The following is an 18,006-nucleotide window of genomic DNA, read 5'->3' as shown; positions in this document are numbered from 1 at the left end:
ATTCCTGCTATTAGTGTTTTACCACAGTGGACTACTTAAAAAAGCAAAAAATACCCCCAAACCCCTTCAAATCTCACTGTACTCTGGTGGGAAAGAGGACTGTGTGGATAACAATGCTTTGGGTTACTTCTGAGTTAAGGCATTGTATGATCCTTATTATAGTTAGGTCTGGGTAAACTGGTTCAAGTAAACGATCTTGTTGCTGTTTCCAGCTTTGCAAGCTCTTGGAAATATTTTTTTTTCCTTTCCCTAAAGTTTGTTTAAAAAAAAAAAGGGGAAAAAAAAAAAAAAAGCTGTGCTCCTGGCTGGAGACACTTTCATGCCAACTTTCACCCTGGAGCAAATTTTTCATGCCTGAGTTATAAAAACCTCAGAAAAATAGGTGGTGATACGCAAGGTAAACATCAGAGGACCTTGAACTACAATTTTGCAAAGGGTGTTGTGAACCTGACAGGACAAAAGATTAATCAGACAAAAGCCTCTCTTCATAGCTGTTCATCTTAATGGGGCCGTGATGTCTTGTGGTGGATAGGATACAGACACAGGAGACAGAATACTTCGCTTGTGCTCATGTTTAAGCTTGCTGAGTGACCTTTAGTGAAACACAGTATCTGTAATGGAGAATAACAAATACCCATATTTGCAAAGATCCTTGGATAAAAAATGCTACGTATTTTTTTAATATTGGCATGCATTAGCGTGCAGGTTTGCTCTCCAGACCCATTCCCTTTTCAGACTTTTATACTGTGGAATTAATTGCTTGCAAAAGCATAAAATATTTTTGGTTTTCCTGTGTACTCCTCCTCCTCTCTTCCTTTCGTAGCTCTCATAAACTTTCTAAAAATATGCCGAGAGTGTAATTCATCCTGGGTATAATTCCAGAGATCAAACTACTTAGGAAGCAATCTTGTAGAAACATAAGGTGAGTTCTGGATATTCTGAGTCTGGTGATAGTAAGGAATTTTTGGAAAGGACTTCTCTCTCACTTGGTTCCTATATTTTTCATGACTGACACCTGAAGTAGAGACAGAGTGGCTAATGCAGATGGCATCTGCTATATGCCCAGAACATTAACTATTATGGTCATACTTGGAAAGATTTTTCAGAAAAGCAATATTTTAATCTCCAATGATGTCTGCGGAAAACCAAGAACACAAAATACATTTTTAAACTGAAATAGGGTTTGTACAACCACAGTTCTTTTCCAGGGGACTGGAATATTGCATAAGGACACTATACAAAAGAGAAGTTGAATGAAAACACTTAACCTGTAAGGATCTTTTCTTCACTTTTCCTTCTGTTTATAGACTGTCACGTCTGTTTAAATGTTGCAGGGAAACTGAACACCCATATCTTTTTTTTTTTTCTTTAAAAAAAAAAAAAGAAAACAAACCTGAAGAATTAAAAGACTCTTGGCCTTGGTTCTTATTTTATAAAATGGTGCTGTTATACACCCACTTGAACGACCCATGTGTTCATTTTAAAGGAGTGTAACAGAGATTCAGCCCCGAAGAGGAAAGAAAAGAAAAGAAGAGATGTATCCACATCTGCTCTGTCTCATTCACAACTATTAAGGATGGTAATAGTGGCTGATTTATTGTAAACATCAGTCTGCAGCTTATTAACACTAAATTAAATTACTTTCCTTGCCTTTGCTTATTTTTCACCCCAAAGAGAGAAATGTAGTTAGATGATTCAACGATTCACATTGATACTTTGTAACGAAATTAAAGGAAAATGAATCAAATTGCATGGATTAAGTAAAATACATTCAACGTCATTCAGAGCACAAAGAATAAGATGAAGTAAAAGTACAGTTGGTTAAGTAAACTAATTAACCATTTTCTGAGTATACTTAAATAATGAGCCATCTTTCACATGAAACAATTGGCTTCTCTGTAATTAACCAGAACACTCAGAGTGTTCTTAGTGTGTGGGTTAACCACCATGTTTGTTACTTCCTCTTCCCATGCACACCATGTTATTCTTTCTCACTGAAGCAATTCAAACAGATATACGTATATATTTTATGACTCTCTGTTTCTTTTGCTAAAACACAACTTTGCAGCACTGAAAATATTGCTTTTTTTTTTTTCCTTTTTTTTTTTTTTTTCAGCAACTGATGCAGAGATAACAAGGCATTGGAATATCACTACTAATTCCAACCAAGCTCATCATGTGTTAGCAACACAATGAAATGCAGTAAGATGCAATCATTTATGGGAAAATGAAGCGTTATTTGGAGATCGATGCAACTTTAGTAAAATTTATAATTTGGTGGTTTTTTTGAGATAATTACTCCCTAACTTTATACTACTGTTTTTCAAAGGAAATTTAATTTTTGAATACTCGTTCCCTTTCAGCATGTTCAGGACTGGTAATATAACCTTTTCCTGCTATCTGGATCAGTGAGGGATGATGAGAGCAAAGGAGTAGTGTCAGCAGTTTAGATCTTGAGCAACATCAGAGCCAGCTGAATCCTAACCTCAGACTTTACAAGTTTCTTTGTAAAACTGGAACCTCATGTTTGTGAGACGGCAAGGGGATGGGTAGAAGACATTCCCATACTCTTCTTAAGTGTCTTGGCTCAGACAAATATTTCTCTATATTTCCAAGTTTAAGCTTATTCAAACTTGCTTCTTTCTCTGTCATTCTTGCCACAGACTACTTGCAATTTAGACTTGTTCAAATCACAGTCTGAGTGAAATCAAATAAACTTTAAACTTATTGTCAGTCACAGCCCTATCAAGCATTTTTGAGTGCATGAATAAGAACTTCTGTCATTAACCATACAGGACTTTAGCTGATTAAGCCAGGATATTTCTTCTAATCACAAATTTCTTTCGTATTGCTTCTTGTTGGCTGGATTGAGGCTTGCAAATGCTGCTAATCCAATGAACACTGGCAGTTCTCCATTTTTGACATTTCCAGAGCTCTTTCTCCAACTTCTGTGACATTTTGATGTCTGAAATTCTATCCTGTCAACATTTTAAAATCAACACATGATGTTAACGTTATTCAAATTTACTGCCTTCTTTGGGCTTCCATCAGGGTGAAGTTGACCCATGAACTTAAACAAAGGCTTGTATTAGTAAATTCTTAAGAACTAATTTCAATTACATGTTGCAGGACCAGGCAGTATTATGCAGCTGCCATTGCATGAATACAAGGATGACTTGAAACCTATAGCTATTCAACATCAGTAGTTATTCTGAAATTCATGAAAAGTGGGTAAATTGGAGAAATTATTCAGAAACAAATATATTATTTAGAAACATTTCTGCTGTATTCTGTCTGATTGTCTACTGTACTGGTGACACAAAAACTTCAATGTTGTTTGTGTTTTTTTAATGCACCCAACAAATATAAAGACAAACTCTTCCCCTCCCCATGAAGCGCCAAGCTCCAAGTTTTGCACAAAAAAAGTTGTTAAATGCACCACCTTATGGTTAATTCACTAATTGTTCTTCTGTATAGCACATTAGCTCCTTCCATCATAGTCTGAGATGCAAGGTACTGCTACGGTATCTAACCATGGGGGTTCCAATAAAAGATACTTTATATTAACAATAGACACCTCTCACTCTTTTCTATACTCTTCCATTATTTAATTGTTAAAAGAAATTATGCTTGAACAAAAGCCTTATATCACAATGCTTTCCTTTTGGGTATATCTGGCACAACTCATGCCACAATACTCTCAACAAATGGGGTTTTCCAACACTCCTCTGGATATCATGCTGTATACAGGAAATGACCAACCAGGTCATTTGTCACTGAGAGTCTCTTAAGTGCAAATTTACTAAATTAATGAACTATGTTGAGAATACATGCTATGTCTGTTCATGTAGTACAGTTTTTCTAAAAAAAAAACCCATTCATACTGGGTCAGTCTAGGATTCATTCAACACAGTGTCCTTTCTCAAACAGTAGTTTTAAATGCAAGTTCAGGACCATACCAGGAGAAGACATAGTAAATGTATATGATCTTCCCCTGTAATTTTCCTCAGGCATCCTCTTACATTCATCTTAAAGGACTTTCTGAGCCTGATGTTTGTCTTTTTAGCAACCTGCAGAGCTTTCTTCCATCTCTCAACCCATGTAAATGTTCCTCATCCTTCTCCTTTGGCAAGGAGCTCCACTGGGCTGCTGTCTGCTGCATAAAGAAACACCTCTTTTTGTTTGTTTAGAGTTTATTTAAGGGCCCTTAGAACTTCAACTGGAAGATAACAAGAAATAGCTGGGCCTTACCCAACCTCTCCTGGCCATGTGGGATTTTGTAGACCTCTACTACATCCTTCCTACATTGTCTCTTTTCCAGGCAAATTAGTCCTCTCTGCCTCAGTCATTCCTGTAGAGAAGCTATTCCATGCTGAGATCCTTCTGGCATCTGTCTGAATCTTTTCCCACTCTAACATACTATTTTTATGAGATGGGATCTGAACCCTGTATAGTCATGGAATGGGCTAATTGTGGATTTCTACTGTAGTATGGAGTATTTCTTTTTTGTTCTCCACTCTTTTCTTAAGGATTCTGAACACTTCATTTACTTTTGTTATGACTACTGAGCTCATTTTTTTCATCGAACTGTCTTGAATACTTTAAAGACAAACTTTCTCCACTAGGTAGTAATGATGTGAATGTAAGACAGTTTTTCCCAATGTGCTTCCCTTTATAGGTGTCTACGTATATCATATTTTATCCTCCCAGCTTTTACTCCACTACTATGGATCTGTTGAGCAGTGCTGCTTTCTGCAGAATGTCACAGGTGATCCATTGCAAGAACAGGCCATTTACTTGTAACTTCTACTTTATACCTGTTTCAGTATGTAGTCCAAATACTTTTGGTGGCTTCTGGACTACTGAGGAGTCTAAGGAGAAGCAGCTGATTGCACGTAAGATTGAATTCCCAGTGGGGCGTTCATTTCTTTTGGAAGATTTGTAGGGGGTTCCTAAATCAAACAAACTCAAAGCCACTGATTCAGACCATTTTGATAGAGTATCTTGTAAAATCTCAGTGAAATTTTTGGCCTTTGCATCTGCTAAGCAACCAAAATGATTTTTAACAAGCTTAACTCCCACGTAGACACTTAAATAAAGAGCAGATTTTCAAAGGTGCTTAGTTCTCTGCAGTTTCTGATGATAGCATTTTGGGCTAGTTTTTCAAATAAGTGCAACATCTTTTAACAATTCTCCATCTATTTACTAATAAAATAAAATGGAAGGGTGTTTAAAGCCTATTATGCTTTGTGGATGTTACATTCTCAGAATTTAGTCCTTAATTCGTGTCTGAGATAGGCAGACCTTAGTGTTTTAATTGATGTCAAAAGGAAAAAAAATCGATCTGAAAATTATGTTTGGAAGGTCCTTACTTCTTTCAATAATTTTCATCTTAAAGGGGCTCATTTTACAGAGACAGTGGTCAGGGTCATATCTCTTTGGGTGTCTATAAAATAGTTAACAGTATCCTGAGTGCTAAGACGGTTGGATTAACTATAGGGTGTAAGCAAACTGATAAGTTCTCAAATTATCCATGCTGCAAACTCAGGCAGGTATCTCAAAAATAAAGCTGCTCTCTTCTCCCTCCTCCTCCTCGCTTAAGGGCAGTAAGGAGTTTTGATATTACAGGTTATTAAAGTAATTATTTGGAGAGAAAACTGCTACTCTGAGCTGTAGAGGTGACATCTCTAGTATATTTTGTGGATTTTTTATTGTCAGTTTTGTGAGCTTTGCTGGTTTTTTTAGAACCCATCTCAACTTATCCTATACCATTTTAATAAATAAATAGGAAAGCATGTCCCATTAAAAAAATTTTGCAATCAGAATTTGTTTGACATTTTTGCTGAGGCGGCAGAACAAGATCTGGCTTGATCTTACTGTTTTCTGGCTCCTTTTATGGAGTGACATTTCTATCCATAATCACACAAACCTCATGTGTTTCCCAACAAAATGGTAAATTGAATCATATAAACCAAAAACTCAACAAGACTCAGAAGTAAAGCATGTACCATGACCCACTTGGGTTGCAGGACATTTTGTTTAAATTTCTGGTCTTCTTGAGGCCTAAAAGCCTGAGCAAGAGACCATACAGACCAGTTACTTGCATACATTTGCTAAATAATGCAGTAATGTTAACTTGTATATGGTGTGATACTCTGCTGCTGGCAGAAGTGTGAAAGAGAACCTCACTATTAAGAAAACAAGAGTTTTCTTCCTCTTTTTGCCTGTATCTGTGCTGGATAAAACTATTTTGAATTCAACACCTATATTATACTGCACTGCCAGACATATTCATCTCTAGAAAACCACAAAGAAAATAAGGTTCTCACTCTTATTTTCCTTCTTCTATTTCCTATAGCACTGTTGATATCTTCCTAGGCAGAGTATTACATTCACATCTGGAGTAACAGAGACCGTCATTCTAGTGACAACAGTGGATTTGTGTCCACCCAGGCCAAGGCCCTCGGTTTGGCCAGAAGAAAGTGTTAGGCTCAAAAATGCATGGCCCACTTTCTAGTGGTACAAAGGAAATTGATCCTGCAAGGCTATAGGAAAAGTGGAGCTTATATGTGTATGATACTGACGTGACCGACATCAAGAAAAGGACCAACCGTTCTTTATAATATAAATTTTGCTGGCACCATTTTAAAGGTAAATGCGCATAAAGAATGGGGGCATTTTCAGAAAGCACATGAATTCAACACTCTTTGTTCGAGGTACATGAGATTTTCTTCGTCATGTACTTTAGAGAGTTGCTCAAGTTAGTATCAACAGCAACCAGCTGCTGTGAACAGCAAAACCTTGCATACAAAAGTAGAGCTGGGGATGGGGGAGCAAGGGAGGAGCAGGCTGAGCCCTTATAGCTGGTGCCTGTGCTAGCCGCTTTGGAGATCCCTTCTGAATCCATAGCACCGTTGCTGCTCCAGCCCTCATTTTTCATCTGCTTTGAATCCACAGTTGTCAGTGCAGCCTTCAATATGTTCTGTTTAAATTCTCACCGAATCTCCATGGGTTCCTCTGTCTCTTCACACTAGGAGAGACGAGAGAGAGAAAGCAGCAAAGTGGTTAGAAATCTTCTGCCAAACACAGATGGTATCCTGATTGCTCTTTCAGCCTACCTGTGTCTGTCTGTGGAGCTGTGGATGTTGTGGACATGCGTGTGAAGAATTTCCAATGCTCTCAGAGCATTCACCCAAAGGAGAATTTCCATCTGAGTTTTAATATTCACTGCCTCAGACAGCCTTGAGAAACAAATATGGCTATTTAGGATTTATCTCTGTAAAAGTGTGTTTGTGTGTGAATGTAAGAAGAGAGAAGCAGAGAGGAAGAATAGGAAGACTCCAAAATTACATGGCAGTCTGCTTTAAAAAAGTACCAACAAAAGCACTTGCTTGTGCAGTGTAGGCAGTGTGTGAAAATCCCAAAAGCTGTGGAAAAAAACCCCAACCACACCAGCTTTACCTCATGGCATCTTAGCACGCTCAGCTATTTGTCCCTCTCCTCCTCAGGATACGGGCACAGTATGGGATACGATTGCATTACAGCACCTTAACAAGTTAGTGCCTGTCAGCTGACTTGCTGTAACCAACTGTGTCTGCTCTCGTCGTCTGCCCCATTTGCAAGATAAAATGCATTAGCTTAAATTCACATACAGTGGATTTCCCTTCCGAGCCAGATCTCGAAATAGTTTTGGCATACCTGGCACAGCAAGCTGGTATCCTTTCCTCAGCGCAGGAAATATACAGTGCAGCAGAGGAAAGGGGAATCTTCCTCCTTGCAAGGAAATAAATCAACCTACCAACGGTGCACTTAGCTCATGGAGGAAAAATCCTCGCTCAACTCCTATAGGTAATCATTTCATAGAGTGAAGCATGAGATTTGATTATCCTTATTATCTTAGTTCAGATAGCTTCAAATGTTGTTAGTTGTCATGAAACATACAGCCCTTTAAACAATCCAGTTATGGTATTTGACTTGCTGACCTGTTCTGGCACTAAATTGCACAGTATGCCAATGCACTGTGAAAATTGACATCCTTTTTTTGGTTCTATGCATATTACCTTTAGTTCAAAGGAAGGAGCTTTGGATCTCTTACCTTTTCCTCCTCTTTCTGGTGAGGCAAAAGAAAGAGAAGGGCTAGTTTTCACTAACACTCTTCACACATCTTTATTTTTCAACCCATTCTAATGATACTCTTTTGCAGCTAAAATTCTGAAGGGGGCTTTGGGGTCTTGCTAGCCATTTCTCAATGCATATCCTTAATAGGGTTGTTCTGAGAGCTCCGTGCTGGACCTTACTGTAAAGTCAACTTAAGTTGTAGTGAGAGGCACATCTCATGGTAGCAGGTAAAGGCATAGGAGTTCTTACAGTTTCTTACAGTTTCCTTTCCCTTTTGTCACTGTGGATCAGACTAGAATAAAAGGAGAGTAAATTATGTTCTTTTCTGTACCTAGGTTGTGGCTGGCATTTTTCTGCATCACTAACTAACAGACCAACTAATTCAATCAGTCTTTGGACTTGTGCTGGGGAAGTAACAGAGATGTAAAAAAGTGGGTGAAAGCTTTAGGCTTGCCGAGTCCTACAATGCTTCTTGTTCCTTCTTTCCTCTGTTCGTACCTTCATTCAGTGTCATGTGTTTCTTTATGACAGGATGGATCTATGACCTTGTGTGTCCATGTTTTCATGCACCTTATATTCATTGATTCGTTCCTTTCTTTTTTTTTTCCCAATTGAGAGCTTTACAGGATGGTTGTCACGGCAGTTCTTGCTTGGCAGCATTCAAATGCATGCTAAACAAAAGTCTCTGTCTTGCCCATCTCAAATATAGGCAAGTTAGTTGATAAATAGCATTATGCCACCCCAGGGTGTGATTATACTTTGAGATAGCACCACCCGTAGGATGGGTGAAGGCCCTTTGATTTTGGCCCTATGTCTAATCATGTGTTTTAACTCTTTCCAAGCGCTGGGTTTCTGTTGATCTCAGCAATTCTGTACATGTTACAACTGATATGGTTACTGATATACCTGATAATGTACCTGGCATCAATGAAGGAAACCATTTGGTCGGGCTAGACGGAGCTGCACCAAGACTGCAGTCATCATTCAGTTAATATGCCAGGTTATTGGCAAACTTTTCCACTGCCTCCTTCTGTTGTTTTCTGTAGAGCATTAACGTGGTTGAGAGCCATGAACGATCCGATCCGCTGGTTTTGGTTCTTGCTAACCTTGATGCTCTTTGTTCTACCTGGACATGTTCTCATCAGTTTTCCTGTCCCCTTTGTGCCTCGCAGCAGGAGACCTCTAATGCCCCCTGTACTCAGGTTCTGTTATCTTCCTGTTTTTCTGGGGGAATTTTCCCGGATCCCTAGTGTTGTTCAGCACTTCCTGGAGAGCTGCAGGCACTTTGGTAAGTGGGCAAGTCTCTATTCTACCCACAGCTTTTCCTTGTTTCAGTTTAGGTACTGAACATTTATTTTAATATAAGAATATGAGAATTTAATGAAATTATGCTGTAGATTCATGACATACTATGGTAAAGCTTGCACTTGCAGTTTTTGTGCTTCCTGTCTATGCTAATATACGCTTACACAAGACTGTCGGAGGAAAGTTTCTTAATGTAAATTACATTTGCATTGGCTTTAAGTCAGCTTTATACTATCAGAAAAGAGAAGAATAAATTCCAAAGGGTTTACAACCACAAATACTCCCAGAAAGTAACTAGTCCTGATTTCCTTATATTTACACTAGTATAAATCAGGAATAAGTTCATCAAAGTCGTTGGGATTATTTGCATTTATACTGCAGCTTCATTATACTGCTCTGGAGCACTGTATGTTTATGTTACCACTGCAGTGTGAAGGGGGCCATAGTTTCAGGTCCAATGGCCCTACATGGGTGCAAGAGAGAGGAGATTGAAACATGCTGGGACTGTATCCATCAGTTATTGTCTGCAGGACTAGACTCTTTGGTCGTAAAATAAGAGAACATGCTTTCCTGGAATTCTGCCTAGCTGTATCTTTATATAATATTCACTCCTAAATAAGCCAAACAAGCTACAAAATCTTTAAGTGAAACATAGACCTGTCACTTTTAGTACTCACCCATTTCCTTAGCCTGTAAACTTTGGGCTCCCAAAATTATAGGTGTTTGATGCTTACATGCTTTTACATGTAAAAAAAAACCCACTTTCAGATGCATTCTGGTTGCAACTAATTCTGGCTGCATAATATGAATGCCTAAGAGTCTGGCTGCTTAAAAAGGACTAATTTTCTAGGTATGGAGGGGGAAAAAGCTCTTAAAGATGTTCCCACAGATATCTAAATGGGAAGGAAGTTGAAATCCCTTTACCCCATTTGCTTTCAGTGAATGCTGCAGAAAAGGCATTTACTAGCTGGGAGCAAGGTGTAGGTTTAAGATGTAAGGAAATCCTGGAGAGTATTCACAGAGAATGAAATATTATTTATAAAAGTGTCATTATTACATCTTAATTATTTATGTTTAAAAAAATGAATAATATATTTTCTGAGTGCTTGCTAATTATTAAATGACAGAAGCAACTCCACATTTCAATTAGCTTGCCTTTCCTGGCAACAGCTTCAAATAAAAAAAACCAAACAAAACTCCAACACATTGCCCTAGACTTCTGAGAGCTCTAGTTTTTCATAATGGCCTGGTGAGGAGAATGACTCTCAAACAGGAAAATGAAAATTCCACGTTATTTTGGACCACAAAGGCATTCTAGGGCACTGGGTCATTTAGGGTGAATGCTCTCCTAATTGCCCCTTTTATTTTCTCTAAGTGCAAATATTATCAGTGAAACTGATGGCAGCCATGTTACTTTTATAGGTGACGGCAAGGTTCTTCTTTACACCAGCACTGTTTCAAACACACAGAAAAATATATGCCCTGTCTTAAAGATCTTATACTTAGAAACAATGTTTCCACAAAACACCAACTTTATGAGTTTTGTCCAGGCAACCCTTGCCACTGACATCTTCAACTTAATGGGAAATATCAATATTGCACCTAGGAGAGAATGAAAGAAATCAGAACTGAACATTGTAATAAATCTAAATTTTCAGCATTTGAACAGGAAAAAAGCAAAGCCTGCCAGTTAAGTTTCACGCTATGGATTCTTACCCGACTCCTGTTGTCTGAGAAAGGAGGTTTATTGTACTGTGGACCATATCCCCCAATATGCCCTGATTAAAAAGAAATCCTTCCCTGAGAACAAATTTCCACAATTGGCATAGCTCTGGGTATGATTCTTTGTGAAATCAATGTGGCAAACAATGGCAGATTTTTTTTTTATTTTTTTTTTTAAAGAATTGACAAAGTTTGCCAAAAGTTCATTGGTTTTATCAATGAAAGAAGTTTGTTTCTTTCCTCCCTAGAAAGAAAAGTGAGGCTTACTGGCCATGGAGGGAAGCCCCAAAAACCTTACCAAAGCTCCTGTTTATCAGGCTCTGTAGGCAGCCAGGAAAGATGCAGAGCTGAGGGAGACCTCCTGGTTCTAGTTCCAACTACACGCATGATTAAAGCCGAGCGGTATTTGGGACTGCTGTAGATTGAGAGAACAGCCAAGCCAAGCCTAGAGGCTTCTTTCTCTGCCTGGAGTTTATCAATTAACTTGGAGCTTTTTATGTTGCAGTTCTAGCTGGAAGCTTCATTTGAACTTCCTCCGCAGACTTTAATTTCCATTTGATCTTAGAGAGACACCATCAAATAGTTTGTGTTCTATAAAGCCGAGAGATAACTTTATTGCTGTGTTTCATACCAAACCTGAAGAAAACATTCAGTGATTGCTGAAACATGATATTCACTGAGTTCTTTAAAACCACAATAGAGCTATGATTATTTACGTGCTTAAATGATGGCTTTTTTAGTGGCAAGGTGGTGTACCTATTGAGAAAAATCCGGTTGTGATGCCAGAGAAGAGAGGGATTGCAAAGGTTACCATTTCCGATAATTATTTTTTACTGTCTTTACTATCTGTTGAGTTACATGTGGATGTGAAAAACCATGCACAGTGAACAGAAGTGATTTTTTTATTTTTTATTTTAAGAAGAAAGCCTATGCATTCATACTTAAATGGAATTTTCCTCCAGATAGTCTTCATGGTCTTACAGCTATCCTACCCCCAAATTCGAAAAGACTCCTAAGTTTTGCATGTTTGATGTGGCAATGCTAGCATTATGGTGTGGATTGCAAAGTAAAAGCACATACTGAAGACTTGAGATAGAGTTGTAGAGGGTTAACTTAGCCTAGCTGCAAAGTCCAGCAGAGCCTTTGAGAAATTCTAGTCACACACATAAACTGAATTATGCAGTTCTTGTCAACAACTGCCTCAGAAGCGTATAACTGGTAAAGAGGAATAAGGCAGGGTAAAAGTATGTGTTCGTCCTTTTAGAAAAGGGGAAAAGAAGTCTTTTATCCAATGTTTGAGAACCGCTTGTAGGGGTCAGAACGTTTGTACTCCCATGTCAAACCTAAGACAAAAGACATTTGACTGAGAGGATAAACAGATGTAAATACCTAAATGGCAGTTGTTGGCATCTGTCCAAAGGTTAGGGTTGTTCTCCCAAAGGTTGAGCTGATTAGACAATTAAAACAATGTCTTCTTTTTTTTGTCGATTTCCAACCTCTCTCTCCTTCTTTTAAAGTATTTATATTTCGAAAGACAATGTATATAAAAAAGAAAAGTAAATAAAGACATCTTTATTTTCTAAAGATCAAAATGAGGAGATTAGACTACATTCCAGCATGTCTGAATCTATGTCCTCTCACAACCTTTTATGAAGGAGACCACAATGGTTGCCAGAAGAAAAAAAACAAAACAAAACAAAACCAAAAGACAACCTGTGTGTCTTTGCGCAGTGCTGAATTATGCCCAGAGAGATCTATAGCAGATTTCTAGATATATGTCTGACTCTGATCTCTCTACATACTAGCTTAAATCAAGAGGAACTCCTGACTTGTGAAAAGTTAATATAAGATCAAAATCAGAACTATGTACTTTATTAAGGTCGTGACCAAGATATTTATTGTGGTTTGAGAACAGACAAGATTAAACCACTACAATGCCAATAATTGTACATTGTGTGGGATTGTTGGGGAAGGAATTTAAAAGAAGTCATTGCAAACTGACTCCTCCCTCTCCTGTATTTTGTTTATATTTCAAGGCAAATGAACACGCTCTGTTTTGTAACTGATGGAATAACTCTTCTGTTTGATATAGCTTACAGGCCTATAGCTGTAGCATCTGAGTCTTGATAGCAGAAGTTCTCTCGCAATTTTCTTTGCTGAAATGAGCGATTACACAGCTACTGGTCCATATCTGGTTGCCACTATGCTTATGTCTCCACATTTAAATGCTAATTCCCTATCAAAATGGGAACGTGCATGCCAGTGTGCCTGCTGACAATGAGGCAGTGTAAAAATAAATAAGCAAATTATAAATAGATAAATAAAGCCTGTATGCAATTTCTCTGCCCTTCCCTGCAAGGCCATTGGGCATGGCTAATGGTGGGTTTCTTTGGCAATGGAGGGGTAGCAGAGAATGGATGAGCACTCTATTATCCGGGAAACAATCTGTGTTGCTGCCTCTTTTCCTCCTGTAGGCAAAGCACTTTTCAAGAACATGCTGCTGCTTTCTGTATCTGACAGCAGAAACTAGTAGTACCTACAATTTGCTGCCTGTGAGACACAGACTTCCATGTGGCTGCTTTCAATTAGTTATTTAGTTCCTGTATCATTGTACAGCTTTCCTTTGTGCTAAATGTGCTTCCACAGCCTAAATATCAAAACTAACATAGAAAATATAGAGGGACAAGTATTCCTAGTTGAAATCCACTCTTCCATGATTTTTGCTAATTTTTTTGCATTGGCCTTTGGGAAGAAAAATGTCTGTTTCTCACTAAGCATTCATAGAACATGAGAACTACATAAAGAAAGCACCTTACTTTAATTAATATTGTCTTTACAACTGCTCTCTTTATCAGAGATCGAACACAGGTTTGGGGCAGAGATATACCCATTTGAAATTCAGATCTGATACTGTTTGCTCCAAGAGGTACTAAACTGCTAATGTTAGTTAATTAGGACTTTGGGGCCTGATTTTCAAAGATGGCTGATAAAAAGCAATAAATTATTATCTTCAGCTTGATTCTGCAAAGCTTTCCCTCCAATGAAGAGGGCAGTTTGTAGCAAATTGTAAACAATAGATAAGTGCTAACCTCTTATATTGTTAATTCCTTTAAGAGTAAATGAAACAATGTATTTCACTAGCTGTATGTTTTTAATTATCTGCAGATATTTTTAGCAATTTTCCTGTGATGACTACAGTTGCTTTCAGGGAAGAAGAAGTTTTGTCTTTGAATCTACATATAAACCACTCAGGAAAATTAAAACTCATATTGCTGACTTTATCGAGAAGAAGGTTGCTCACCTACTTAAACCTAAACACAGTTCACTAGGGCTGCTAGATCAGTAACATGTTTTGGACAGTCAGGCTTTAATTACCAACCTAGCCTCGGATGTTGGCAAGATTCTCCTTTAGTTTGCTTCTGGAAAGTTCCTTATATATCGTTCCTTATGCAATCCTATTGTTTTCCACACAGGGATTTGGAGATGGCTCAAAGCACAAAGGAGAATGGTGGAATTTTGCTCCCCGTTGCATCTACTCTAAGCAGCGAGGGACTGCCCTGTGCTGCCTGGGACAGAGCGTTTCATTTCACCAGTCTGGTTTTGCAACCCTGGGCAAGTCACGTAAAACTGTATTTGTAAACTACAGATAGCGATACACACTTGCAAATGTTCTGTGGGAGGCTTAATCAGTTAATATTGTAAAGCATTTGAGATAGCTATGTGGAGAGTATTGCGCTTTATCACACACTTTACTGGCATTGTGATCTTTTTATTTGGGCTTACTTTGCATGGGTGTAAATGAATGCTCAGATGTGCAAGTCCTAAGTCTTTTCCATGCAGAATAGTCCAGGCTCTTCTAATCTCTTCTTATTACCTGTACCTAAAGCTCTTTCAGCATAGCTGTTGGGCAACTTTGCCTATTAATCTGTCTATTTAATGGTTGCTGTTCTGAAGTCCTGTGAATAGCTCCTAGTGGTGCAGAGCTTCAATTTGTGAAAAAATGTTGCTAGCTTTCACCTACCCACTGCTCATCCGTCTGTTTTTCTGACGGATTTTAACAACTGGTGTAAAGCAGTTTAACAACTGGTGTAAAGCAGAGCAGCCTTAAGCTGTTTTCTGCTGTGCCAAGGGGCTGACCCTGTGCCCACCAGTCACAGAGTCATAGAGAAAAAGATGGGGTGGTGGCGATTAACTCAATTTTTGCAGTTTCCCCAAACCTAGGCTGTGGTCATTTTAGCTGAAACCGCGTTTCTGGCCCATGGAGTATGGACACTGCTAATGTTGCAAGCACTCCCATAATTCAACCATTACAAGTAGCAGTGGTAGTAAAATAATCTTATCTGCAACTCATCAGAGCTTTTTTAATTGAATTTTACTTAACATGAGTGTTGAAAGAATCAGGCTCAACATGCAGCCTTGACTTTGAAACCTCTGGCGTTTTGCGGGTGTTAGTCACATCCTTAACATTACAGTAATACAGTTTTTGTGGCTTAATATTTACATATTTTTATTGCTGTCTGAAAGATAAATGGGAAGAGGATGATCACAGGAGAAGCCTGGAGCAGGATTTTAATATGTTGAATTAAAAATATATATATATGGGAATGTGAACTTAAGGTTGTATAGGTAAATTAAAGGCATTAGGAGACACAAAAGCAAAGGCTGGCAAAGCAGCATTTAGTTGGTGTATAGAAATGCACTGTATTTTGTGGAGTACGTATAGTGGGACATTTGAAACAGAGGGAAAAATATTCTAGAAGCTCAGGCAGCTGAATTAGCATCACCAAAGGAGTTGTAAATGTAAATATAAAATGTAAAAACATTTTAATTGTAGCAGTAACATTTAAAACAAAAGGCCAAATTGTAAACTTTTACCTCCCGGAGCTCCTCTGATGTTTACTGGAACTTACCTGAATAATTCGGAACAAGGAACTGAAAATTACCCATAAGTTTTCCATCTATTTTGTGACTGAGTTACACAAACCATCTCATTTTCAACCACCTTGATGCACATTGTTAAAGTCTCCATTACCTGTGTTGCGTACCCTGAACAATGAGCCCTTGGTTCCCAAGCAAACTCTCTTCCCTGTTAGATTGTGGACTTGGGAGAAGGGTCCAGCTACAGGCATTGAGAGATCCTGCCAAAGTCTCTCTCCAACACGTCGTCTTGAACTCCTCTACCTGAGGAGGAAGAATTGCCCTCGATGACACTCATCATGGATGAGTCATGGTAGAACAGCAGACGGTGTCTTCCACAGGAAAGGACACAGGTGTATGCCCCAGCATCTAGCAGGGAGTTTGGGTGTTTTTCCAGCTCTTTTCATCTGTCTTACAAATAAGAGTGAACACCATTTGTAGGGTATCACTGCAATGCATGGTATGTGCATATTGTGGGGTTTTGAAGTTTTGAAATCAGCAAAATTTAGAGCAGGACAAACAATAATCTAGACTAACATTCAGAGAATCATGTTCTGAGATTTGAAGTGCTCCTCACCTCAACAGACCAAAAGCAAGAGTTTCATTGGTAGGAGCTGAATAAAAAGAGCAAGAAGAACACGTTCTACTAGGAAACGGGAAGTTACCCATTCTTATTGCCCTATCCTGGGGTCATTTCTAGGTTTTATTAAGAGAGGCAGTAGAACGGTACAAATCTGAATTTGTCTGTGGTGAGTGCAAAGGACATTTTGTTATTCAGAAGAAACATGGAAGATGGTGCTGATGTTGCACAAAGGGATTTGAAGATAGCTGAAGGCAGAGGACTCCCTCATATCTGTAGTCTTTTAATGTGTTTTAATGAAGAAGAAAAAGGCTTTATAGCTTAGAGTGGGGAAGTGGAGAACACGTGGCTTCTCTGACACCAATGCCCTTGTGAAGTTTTTGAGTCTCAAATTGGACTGTGAGTTCAAGTGCAACCAAGGAGTGCCCAGAGACGACCTATCTCAGTAAGACTGCCACCTCAGAGATAAGCAGATATTGGCTTTGTGCTCATCTCATGGGGTAGGCATCTGATCTGATTAGGCCGGCAGACTTATTTAGAAGGGCAAAATAATTTTGAAATTGTTTTCAAAATTCGGGGAATAAATGCACGTTTTTTCCTCTACTTTGATAGGATTTGAAATGGCAAAAGGATCTGACTCAAACTTTCAAGAAGGTGGGGGGAAACAAACGAACATTTACATTTCTTACATTCAAACATTTACATTTCTTTTGGACAGAGCCCAAACAAAGAAAGTACTGACTAGTGAGAGCATATGAAAATGTATTATTGTATTGGAAATCAGATTAGTGCTTTAACTCTCCTGTTTTCTTAGGGAAAACAGCGATGCGATACAGGAACATAGATGCTGACTGCATTCATTACAGCGAGTATCATAAGTGTTCTGTGGGAGACCATTCTAGGCCTAAAATCAATTGGTTTAGTCCAAAGGGAAAACAAAAACCAAAGTATTCTTATCTTTCTCTTTTAAGAGAGGGCACTTCAGGTACTGCGGAAAGAAGGCTGTTATTAATTTGGGCTGTTTCCCATAGGAATGCTAGGTTGTTATGGAGCCAGAATTCATGTTAGGACACATGCTTTAAGTTAATTGTTTGTGTGAGAGTAAATGGCTGCAGGTCAGGGTTGCTTGTTTAGTCTGGGAAAAGTACACAGGAGTACTTAGCAGGGGAAATAAGAAAAAGGGAGGCTTTATCCTCCAGTGCTGAGTTTGGAATAACCAGTTCTAGATGAAGCTGTAGGCTGAATTCAGGGAGTAACCTGGGTGGAGAGTTTGACTCCTTGAAAGCCAACCTCAGCATTCCAGTGAAAAAGGTCCCATTTGTGCGAGGTGATGATTATCTTCTTCCTGATTCTGAGCACCTCCT

The sequence above is a fragment of the Charadrius vociferus genome, unplaced genomic scaffold (assembly GCF_000708025.1).
Source record: "Charadrius vociferus isolate BGI_N301 unplaced genomic scaffold, ASM70802v2 scaffold228, whole genome shotgun sequence".
NCBI classification, from domain to species: domain Eukaryota; kingdom Metazoa; phylum Chordata; class Aves; order Charadriiformes; family Charadriidae; genus Charadrius; species Charadrius vociferus.
Note: the sequence above shows the minus strand (reverse complement) of the source record.